Source organism: Saimiri boliviensis, chromosome 15, assembly GCF_048565385.1.
Source record: "Saimiri boliviensis isolate mSaiBol1 chromosome 15, mSaiBol1.pri, whole genome shotgun sequence".
Lineage (NCBI taxonomy): Eukaryota > Metazoa > Chordata > Mammalia > Primates > Cebidae > Saimiri > Saimiri boliviensis.
In genome coordinates, this window is record NC_133463.1 from 21,409,630 (window position 1) to 21,422,042 (window position 12,413).

At 31.7% G+C, this 12,413-nt stretch overlaps 1 long non-coding RNA gene across 1 annotated transcript in view; it reads right to left on the minus strand.

The window, feature by feature from the left end:
* Positions 1-12,413, minus strand: part of LOC101038740 (uncharacterized) — a 196,803-nt gene that overhangs the window by 135,031 nt on the left and 49,359 nt on the right. The window lies entirely within an intron of this gene.

The following is a 12,413-nucleotide window of genomic DNA, read 5'->3' on the forward strand; positions in this document are numbered from 1 at the left end:
TCGTGAGTCAAAAAGGAATTACCAAGAGAAAAAAAAATACTTGAATTGAATGAAAGTTAAAACATGTCAAAATGTGTGGAACACAGTGAAAGCAGTGCTGAGACGAAAAATTACAGCACTAAGGGCATGTATTAGAAAAGAGTTTGAAAAGCCTCAAAACACTAATATGAGATTTCACCTTAAAAACCTAGTAAGTGAATAAAAAATAAACCCAAAACATTATAAGTCACTACGGAATTGCAAATTAAAACAACAATGAAATACCAATATGCAAGCATTAGAATGAATAAAAATCCAAAAACTGACAATAGCAAATGCTGTTAAGGATGTGGAACAATAGGAACTCTCATCCATTGCCACAGTAATGCAAAATTGTATAGCTAATTTGGGAGATCATTTGGCAGTTCATATGAAACTAAACATAGTCTTATGACACAATCCAGCAATTGCATATCTAGGTATTTACCCTGATGAGTTGAAAACTTATGTCCACACAAAAACTTGTGTATGAATGTTTATATCAGTTTTATTCTTAATCACCAGAACCTGAAAACTAACCAAAATATTTTCACTAGGTGAATAAACTCTGGTACATCCATACAATGGAATATAATTGCAGATAATATTAATGAACTATATAATAAACATTATATAAAAAGTAATGAACTATATATCCATGAAAAGACATAAAGGAATATTATGTACATATTGCTAAGTTTAAAAAGCCTGTATGAAATGAAAAGGCTACATATTATATAATTCCAACTTCATGACAATCTGGAAAAAAGCAAAACTATGTAGACCTTAAAAGGATCTGTGGTTGCTGGAAGTTGAGTTGAGGTGGCAGGGAGGACAGCAGGAATAAAAAGATGAAACATACAAGACTTTTAGGATGATGACACTGTGTTGTGTGGTGGATATAAGGCATGCATTAATCAAAACCTATAGAAGTGTACCACCCAAGAAAGCAAACTTTAATGTAAACTACAGACTTTACTTAATAATAATGTAATAATACTGGCTCACTGACTGTAACAACTGTATCATTCTATGCTATGCAAAATGTTAATAAGGGAAATTATGTGGGATTGGGGAGTATTATCTGCACAATATTTTTGCTCCAAAACCTTGAGGTAGATTTGTTCCTAATTTGTTGAGAGGTTTTATCATGAAGAGATGAAGAATTTTGTCAAATGCTTTTTCTGGTTTATTGAGATGGTCATATGATTTTTACTCTTTATTCTATTAATGTGTTACATTTATGGTTTGCATACATTAAACCATTTTTGCATCCTTGGGATCAATCTTAATTGATCATGGTGAGTAATCTTTTTAACGTGTTATTGACTTTTGTTTATTAGTATTATGTTGAGAATTTTTACATCTACACTCGTTAGCAATATTAGACTCTTTTTTCTTTTTTCTTAAAAGCTTTTTACTCTAAAATTTGGAGCAAGACAATGATGCCCATTTTCACAAATTCTTAACATAGTAGTGAAAGTCCTTTCTAGAACAATTAAGTAAAAGAAAGCAAAAAAAGACATCCAAATAGGAAAGGAGGAAGTCAAATTATTCCTGTTTGCAGATGACATGATCTTACACGCAGAAAACTCTAAAGACGCCACCAAAAAACTGGTAGAACTAATAAACATACACAGTAAAGATTAATATTAAAAAATCAGCAGTGTTTTCAGACACCAATAGTGAACTGAGAAAGAAATGAAGAAAGTAATTCCATTTACAGTTGCTGCAAATAAATACCTATGAATAAATCTAACCAGGAGATATTTTACCTCTACAATGAAAACTGTAAAGCTGATTAAATGTGTTGAAGGAATACAAATTAATGGAAAAATATTTCATGCTCATGGATTGGAAGAATTAATATCATTAAATGTCCATACTACTAAAGACAATCTACAGATCCAATTCGGTCTTTAGCAAATATTCCTATGTCATCCTTCACAGAAATAAAATAGAACAATCCTAAAACTTATGTGAAATAACAAAAGACCCAAAATAGCCAAATCAATCTTGACCCAGAAGAACAAAGCTGTAGGCATCACACTACCTGATTTCAAAATCAAATCTATAGTAACCAAAACAGCATGGTATTGGCATAAAAACACAGAAACAGATCCATGGTACAAAATAGAAAGCTCAGAAATAAATCCATGCATATACAACCAATTGATTTTCAATAAAGTTGCCAATAAAACACAATGGGAAAATAAATGGTGCTGGGAAAACTGGATATCCACATGCAAAAGAATGAAATGACCCAACCTCTCAACATATACAAAAATCTACTCAAAATAAAGCCTTAGATATAAGACTCAAAACTATAAAATTAATACAAAAAAAGTGAGGCAACACTACATGATATCAGTCTGGACAGGGATTTCTTAGACAAGACCTCAAAAGAAGGAACAACAAAAACAGAAATAAACAAATATAACAACATCAAGCTAAAAAAGTTCTGCACAGCAAATGAAAAAATCAACAGAGTGAAGAAAAACCCATAGAATGAGAGAAAATATTTACATATTATATGCCTTACAAAGCGTTAACATCCAGAATTTATAAGAACTGAACTCAATGGCAAAAACAACTAATTCAATTTAAAAGTAGACAACCTGTATAGACATTCCTTCAAAGAGGACATACAAATGGCCAACAACCTTATGAAAAAATGCTCAACATCACTAACCATCAGGAAAATGCAAATCAAAACCACAATGTGATATCACCTTACCCCAGTTAAAATGACTATTATCAAAAAGAAAAAATAATAATGCTTTTGAGGATGTGGAAAAATGGGAACCCTTATATATTGTTAGTGGGAATGTACATTAATAGAGCTATTATGGAAAACAGTAGGACATTCCTCAAAAAATTGAAAACAGATCTACCATATCACCCAGCAATCCCATTACCGGGTATATATCCAAAAGAAATATAATGAGTATATCAAAAAGAGATCTTATGTTTATTGTGGGACTATTCACCATATGCAAGATGTGGTATCAAACTAAAAACCCACCAGTTAATAAATGGGTAAAGAAAAGAAAATGTGATATATATATGCAATGGAATATTAACCATACAAAAGAATGAAATTGTGTCATTGTGACAACATGGATAAGCCTAAGGACATTATGTTAAGTAAATTGAGCCAGGCACAGAAAGACAAATACCACATGATCCCACTCATATGTGATACCTAAAAACATTGATCTCAAAAAGTTCAGAGTAGAATAGTTGTCAGAGAGTGGGCAGAACACAAGGAAAAGTGAGATGGGGAGAGGTTGGTCATTGGGTATAATGTTACAGCTAGATAGGAAGAATAAGTTCCATTACTTTATAGCACAACAGGGTGACTATAATTAACAATAATGCATTGTATATTTCAAATAGCTAGAAGAAAGATTTTTGAATGTTCTTATAACAATGAAGTAGGCCAGGTGCAGTAGCTAATACCTGTAATCCTAGCATTTTGAGAGGCTCAGGGTTTGCTTAAGGCAGACAAGATCAGTCTGGGCCAAATAGCAAACCCCCATCTTGGGTTTGTTGGCATGCATCTGTAGTCCCAACTAACTCAGGAGACTGAGGTGGGAGGATCCCTTGAGCCAGGAAGGTTGAGGCTGCAATGAGCTATGATCATGCTGCTGCACCCACCCTGGGCAACAGAGCTAGACCCTACCCCAGAAACAAATAAACAAACAGTACATGTTTAAAGTGAGGGACATGCTAATTACCATGATTTGATCATTATACAATGTATACATACGGCAACACCACATTGCACCACATGTAAATATGTGCAATTATTTTTTGTCAATAAGAATAAAGATGTGTTATGTACAAATAAAAATATAATCGACTAAGTCAAAAATACTAAAATTAAAATTCAACATACATTCTTTTTTCTTTCTTTCTTTCTTTCTGTCTTTTTTTTGGTGGGGGGACGGAGTTTCACTCTTGTTACCCAGGCTGGAGTGCAATGGCGCGATCTCGGCTCACCGCAACCTCCGCCTCCTAGGTTCAGGCAATTCTCCTGCCTCAGCCTCCTGAGTAGCTGGGATTACAGACACACGCCACCATGCCCAGCTAATTTTTTTTTTTTTTTTTTTTTTGTATTTTTAGTAGAGACGGGGTTTCACCATGTTGACCAGGCTGGTCTCGATCTCTTGACCTCGTGATCCACCCGCCTCAGCCTCCCAAAGTGCTGGGATTACAGGTGTGAGCCACCGCACCCGGCTCAGCATACATTCTTAATTAAAAGCTCAAAAAATAAAATAGAGGACAATTTTCTCACCTTGATACGAAGTATCAACTGAAAACCAGCATGGCACATGTATACCTATGTAGCAAACCTGCATGCTCTACACACATACCCCAGAACTTAAAGTATAATTATATATATGTATACACAGACACACACACACACACACACACACACACACACATAAATAAAAATTTTTTAAAAAAGAAAACGTATCCTTTACCTAGGAGCAATTCTATTTTCAGTCATTAAGCCAGCATTTCTGCTTTCTCTCCAGTATATGTACAGATTTTTAATGGAAATATTCTGGAGTAGTATATGAAAATGTTAACATAAGACTTTTGTGAGTGTCAAGAATCTCTTAACTCTTTTTATTTTTATATTTATATTTTATTATACATCTTTCTATGATAAATTTTAACTATATACATATAAGAAAAAATAATTATAAGACAGGAAGTCTAAATGATGGTATTTCTTTTCTTTTAAAAATCTGAAAGTAAAAATTTCAGGCATTTATAAATGCTTGAATTTTCAAATATATGTTACATATACCATCCTTTAGGAGTCCACCTAAGATAATCATTTTTCTAAAATTTATCATCTCTTCTCTGCTTTAAATCAAATCAGTAAAACTACAAAATTCAGTTCTCCTGCATGCTTTTTTTTATTTTGGCGATTAATTCATTGCGTTAACTAGTACTTATTGATCTCTTGACTATGTATTTGAAACTCTTTTAGGCACTAGTTATAAACACAGTAATGATACTGTACTCGTGACCACGTATAATAGTGGTGGGCCACCACAGAGTGGTACAGATACCCAATGGCATCAGTTAATGGTAAGAGGTATAAAAATAAAGGATACATTAACATTTAAAAACTATGTTTATTGCTGTCCTTTTTTAAACAATAATTTAAACTTTTATTTTAGATTCAGGGGGTATATATGCAGGTTTGTTACACGGGTATATTGTGTGATGCTGTGGCTTGGGGCACAAATGATCCCATCACCCAAGAAGTAAGCATCATACCCAACAGGTAGTTTTTCAGCTGTTGCCCCTGTCCCTCTCCCCTTTCTCTAGTAGCCTCCACTGACTATTTTTTCTCTCTTTATATCCATGTATACCCAATGTTTAGCTTCCACTTATATGTGAGATGTGGTATCTGCTTTTCTGTTCCTGAATTAAGTTGTTCAGGATAATGGCCTCCAGCTGTATCCATGCTGCTGCAAAGGACATGATTTCATTCTCGTTATGGCTGCATTGTATTCCATGGTGTATATGAACACATTTTCTTTAAAACAGTTGTATTTCTTCAACTTCTGGTTAAATTAAGAGGACATAAATTTTTAGTAATCTAGGTATAGTAGCCAAGCTATGCTTGACCAGATTCTAAAAAAAAGCTGATTTATTTTATCAATTACAATTAAAAAATATTTGTGATCTGAAATAATAAAAATCAGTCAGTAAAACTAACTAGCAGAAATATTGAAGCATCTGAGTATCTGCTTGTAGCCCTCTGAAAATCGTGAAATATTAAAATTTGCCTCCCTACACATACACTTCAATAAACTTTTCAAGACAGCAACAAACCTACTGTCGCCATCCACTCCTCCAGATGAGTGCCTTTCTGTCTTTCATCCATTTTAAAACTAAACTTAAATGGAAAACTAATACTTGAGGTAGACTGAAACAGGTTGTTTATGGTATTCTAGAAAACCTAGCTCCCAGTGAGATGTGGTAAGAACAAGAAAGCATTGTTTGCTGAGGAATAGTTTACAATGAACCACACAGTTATACCAACTATCTAATACTGCACTGGTAGATTCTCCAGCAATGGAAAGGTGAATTCTTGCAGCGTTCCCAAGTATAATGAAGGAAGCTAGTGGCAATCCACATATCTATGTGTCTGCAAACATATCTGGCTAGTTGTGTTTATTTTATTGTGTGCCAGTATCAGTCAGTGTTCAATTAGAGAATTAGAAGAACTAGGAGATAATGATAGGTAGAGATAGAGAGTTGATAGGTAGGCAGATGGAAAATAGACAAGTTGCAAGGATTTACATGATTGTGGAAGGTGATCAAACAATCTGTGAGAAAGTTTTCTGCACAACTATTGCTGGAGCTTGATGGCCACAGGGCAGGCAGAACAGCAGGGAGGAGGAACACAATTGGAGTAGACCAGACCAAGCACAAGCTGGAGCCCCATGAGTATAAACTGAGACCCCTGTTAGTTCTTGTTGCCACTGACCAGGGTGAGATAATGCAGAAGCCAACACCCTTTGCCCTGGAGCTGAGCACACATACCTGGCCAGACATTACCTTACACCAATGCAGTGAGATAGCAAGTAAGCCTCATTGGTGAGCTCCTACTATTTCCCAGTTACTCATTATATAAAATTTTCCCTGTTGAAGTTACCAGTGTGATCTCTGTGTTCTTACTGGACCCTGACTGATTTAGGTGGTCTCTTTATTTCAAAGTTAGTTAAAAAATTAAAAAAAAAAACAAAAACAAAAAAACAATTCTTTCTGCAGATAAATAGCTAAATAAGTGTGTGTATGAATTTCTACAACATAAGCCAGAATTCTGCAACATGAAAGAACAACAGAAATTCACTGACTGATAGAAGGTTGCAGGGCGGGGGTAGTGGGGAGGCACGCTCATTTGTGTTATTCATATAATCTAGTAAACAGAAAATAAATTTAAAAATAAGACAATAGAGAAACATATTATTCATACGAAAAAAGATCATGGCATAAAAATGATCAAAAAAGAAGGCAGGGTCTAAAATTAGTAGGTAGAGATGAAAAGGCTGTAGGCTTAAAAGAAAATGTAGCAAACTGAATATGAGTAGAAACAGGTGGAAAATAAGAGGAATTTGGACAATATATTTTTCTTAATGCCAAGGTTTATAAGTGAAAGGAGAAGAATTAAAATGTGTTATATACAGTCTAAATTGACTCTGAAAAAAAATCTTGTTCACTGACATAATTGAGAAGTTCTTGCCAAATACAGGGAAAAGAACAATGATGTGTATAATAATAATGATTGCAGAAGATCAAAGATTAAATATAAAGCAACTTTATTTCTAATGAAACAATTAAATAAAATAATCAGAGACATGTTAGAAGTTTTTTGAGCTAAAATGATAAAGTCTATAGTGCTCTAGCAAAGAATAATTATGAGAGAGTAAAAAATAGACTTGTCTAGTTCCAAGATGCCAGATGAATACAAAGTGATGTTGTCAGTGATTTGAAGAGAAACATTTTATAATCCAAGAATCCTGAATTCAGAGAAGTTATTACTCATGTGGAAAAATCTTAGCAGTGCAAGCACTTAGAAATGTAAAACACATTTATCCTTTCTTATTAAAAAAGCACTCAAAGATATACTATAGCTAACTGAAAGAGTAATTATAATTAAAACTCAGAAAGAGGGGAAGGACAATATGAAATGACTGATTATTAGAATTGAGAACAAAAGCAAAGCTTTTCGAATAGCTAAAAGTTTCAATATAATTTGAAAATAAACTACCCACAAAAAATAAATTTAGGAAAATGTTATTCTTATCACTGTCTTCCTCCTTATCACTGTTCAATGAGCATATTTAGGAAATGGAAATATGGTGAAATAAAGTAAAGCAAGCTGAGCTAAATGATTTCTAGTATGCAGAGCATATTTAAAACACAGGTATTTTCACTTTGATAATTAGATAAAGATAAGTCCAAGTGTGTTTCTGAAGATGTAGTGGTAAAAATCTGAAAGTTAAAAATAAAATTTCTTATATTCAAATCATCACCAATGGTAAAGGCAAACAAAACACAGTCATCATAGCAAGAGAGAGAGAAAAAAATAAATTAGCAAAGAACATGGTAAAATAATAGAAATAATAAAGAAAGTACATCTGCTACATTAAGTGTCATCTGATGTTACAACATTAAATTGTTGAAATGCCTCCATAAAAAGCAAAGAAATCTGGATTTGTTTTTTAAAAGTCTAGTGCATGCATCTTAGGAAAGACACATAAAGTAAAATGAAAATAGTTAAAAGAAAAATATAGAGAACTACATACCTTACATATTTTTCAAAATTGGAAATATCTCACAATAAAATAATTTGAGAATAACAAAATTAATATATAGATATAATTTTTAATGCTTTTGAAATAATCAGACTATGGAGTAAAACTAAGAAAAAGCAAAATGAAAAATAAGTAAATTTAAAATGTTTAATACTTCTAAGTAAAAATGCTCAAAGTTAAAATGATGCTAACAATTTTAAAGATATAAATAATGTGAAAAATGTGAAGAATACAATTTATTTAAATAGGATCAAAAGCAAAAGGAAAACCTGAATAATTTGAAATATAATTTTTTTAAATTTAAAATAACATATAGAAAAAATCTAGGATATTTAATGGGTATTTCTTTTTAAATCTCACACTAGAAATATATGTTATTTTTTTAAATTTAATATATAAAAATGTTTTAAAATGTCTCTTGACAGAAAGTTATAAGCCCTTCTTATGTATAAATTTGAATTAAAAAAATGTTTGGTAATCAGTTTGAAAAATTATATAAAAGAGTAAATCATGTAAAATAACCACATTTTCTTTAAAAATACTGTGTCTGTATGCTATTAGAAGACATTTATCTACTAAATTATTTCAATGGAAATTTCAACAAGAGCTAGGTTTAAATATTGATCTGCCAAATTTAATTGCGGTAAACTTCAGCAATTACTTAGCCACTGTGATTTTCTCATTGACATTTGTAAAATAGGAATGCTATTTTGTATCTTTCTTTTTATGGTAAATTTAAAAAATATTATAGTATGCAAAACATCTATCAAATATTCAGTACAGGGTAAGGACTCAACAAAGAGTTGCTGTGTATTAGACAAAAATCATCTCAATGTGTTATAAAGATTAGCCAACAAAATGAAAATATGCCCTCCAACCAACTTAAACAACACAAGATTTATATCAAAAGAATATTTTATTAATGTAAAAAGTATGAAATTTACCCTGACAGTTATCATCAGCAAATTTAGGGCACTAGATTCCAAACTTCAAATTCAGATCAAAATTTAGATGCACACAGAACCATTGTTACTAACTTTATTTTGAAGACAGACACGCTTTTCAGAGATGCAATTACTGGTTTTTAGGGACTAAATCCATACATACTTATGCTGAATTTTATTCATTTTTCTCACTGTTTGGGATAGATGTATATTAAAATTACTAAGACTGCAGGCAGTACCAGAAACTACTGAGGTCAGAGAATAGGATTGCCTTGTATTTATTTCTTCATAAAAAACTTAGGATTTCTAGAATACGTATTTATTTAGATATTCAAGTTCTAATATGTAAATAATGATAATGTAAATGTTAAACACATTAAACATTTATATATAATATTCTTATATAAATAATGCATAAATATTATTAAAATGAAAACTATGTATGAGTATTTAGAATAAGAGAATGGAAATACCTCTTAACTTACCAATTCTATGTAGAAAGAAGAATTTCAGCAGAAAATACAAACTCTACTGAAAAGAATCACATGATTATCTTAACTTGAAAAACATAATAACCGAATTTAGAATTCACTGAAATTGATTAACAGTTGTTTAGATATAGCTAAAAAGAGTATGAATAAACAGAAAAAAAAATTATTAAATAAATAATCCAGACAAGTTTATAATGGAAAATTTAGAAAGGATAGTAGATAAAAGTGCATAAAAAACAAAGAGGGTATTATAAAAAGTCTAAAAATATGTGCAGTGGTAGTCTTAGAAGGGGAGCAAGAATGAAACAGAAGAAATATTTAGTCATGAAGCAATAAAATTTCAGATTAAAGAAGGACTACATATTCTGATAAGGATTTTTCTAACATGGCAGGGGGAAAGCATACCACATTATAATGAAGCAAACAAAACAAAAAAATAAAAGACAAAGAAAAACCCTAAAATCCGCCTGAGAAAAATAGTGCAATCTCTTCAAAGAAAGAGTGTAGTCTCTTCAAAGGAGGAACAAAGACAGCTGAAAATAGAAACAAATAGAAATCAGAAGGTAACAGTATATTCAAAGTCCTGAAAGAGAATAACTTCTGACTGAGAAATGTATAGCCAATGAAACTGCATTTCATAAATAAAGTTAAAATAAAAATATTTTTAGACAAACCAAAATAGAAAATTCATTACCATAAACTTACTCTAAAAGAAATATTGAAGCATGTTCTTTAGTCAAAAGAAGGGATTCCATCTGGATTTATCAGGAAATCAGGGGTCATTAGAGTTATAATATAAACCACTTTATTGGTGGTTTTATGAATTTTTTCTTATATTTAACAGTTTTTGCTTTAATGCCATAATAGAACATAAAGACACATAGCTGTTTTATACTCTTGGCTAAATTTCATCTTCTAACACTGACTTAGATGCTTAATCCAATTAAATGCTTTTTCACTTAGAATAGTATTTGATCAGTTATTGTTATAACTGCTGCTAGTATTTATATAGTTTATTTTTGTTCATTCTTTTATGGGTGCTTTGTGATGCATCTCTAGTAAAAATAATGTAGTTGACTTTTTAAATTACATATTAAAAATTAATGCCTTTTTATATATTTAACCCATTCAATTTATTGTGCTTTCTGTTACGTTTGACTTGTCATCTTACTGCATGTTTTCTAGTTATTATATACATTTTTCATTTTTCTATGGTAGTTAATTGGTCAATTTATTTTCTTACTTTTATAATCTTGTGGGTTAAAAACTATATATACTTTTTTAAAGATTCTACCCACACTTTTTTACAAATACGTTAATCCTTTCATATCAAGGATTATACTATATCTACATTCTTCTTTATTGAAACAAGACATTTGGCATCTTATTTCCTACCTTCCCTGACATACTTCATTGAAATCATGCTGATATTTAGCACCAGACTGATTTTATTTATGGGTATTTTCATAATGTTTCTACCTTTTGGAGAGTCTTTTTTTACACTATATTAAATTTCAGTTACAATGGCAGAAATTATTTTTCTATCTCTAATTTTTTTTACTCTCCTTTTTGTATATCACATCTCCTTCTTTTGTTCAGACAGTGAATATGTATTTTTTTAAATGCCAATACATATTAAATAGTAATTTTATCCATATGTATTGGTTTCCCTTAGCACTTCAGGATGTGTTTTCTTTCTCTCCCTGCATTGTGAGTTTCCTGTAAGAAGTCTGATGAGAGCTTCAGTCTCATTCCCTAGAAAGGGCTGGCTGTTTGTGTATTCCCTTAATTCTCATACCTTAGAAATTTCTGGAGGCCTGCTTAGCATTCTATGTGAAGGTGTGAGTTTTCATAATATCTACACAATATTTTATATCTTGCCTTAATTATTTATTTCCTCTAATCTCTTTCTAGCCTTGTCTGAAGTCCCTACTAGGTAGGCAGATAAGAGATATGACTTTCCCATTACCAGCATTTATTAATCTTACTTTCCACTGGTACTTTACCCATGATATTTTGCTTTACCTTCTGGGAGATATCCTTTTTCATCTGTTTCTAACTCAGTCTTCAACCATAACCTATTATCCTTCAGCCTTCTTATTATATTTTTAAATTGTGACCATCATATTTTAATTTCTAATACATATTTTGTAGTCACTGATTACTCTTTTTCATAGCAGTCAGTTCGTATTTTGTGGATGTAAAATCCCTCAGTTTTTCCTGGAAGTGTAAATTAGATGTTTTCATTCTTTATCTTCTATTTTTGTTTTGTTTTGTTTTTCTCTATTATCTCTGTTTCTTCTTGGGTCATTGCTCTAATTTCAACTTTATTCCTTTTCATAGTTTTCATAGTTTGCGCAGAAGCATCTCTGGCTGTTTTACTTCTCCGCTTTTCAGGGTGGGCCCTCTTTTTTTGGACCTTCTGACAATTACCCCATATTTAGTTACTCTTGTAGAGACCTCTGTGGAATTGTTTACTCCAAGGTCAGCAATTTTCTGGAGCTTTGATTGAAAGCACTGATCTCACCTCACCTCTGTAATAGGTCCCTCTCCCTCTCTCTTCCCCACTAGCTCTCATCTCATACTTTTCTTTTCTTTTTCTTTTTTTC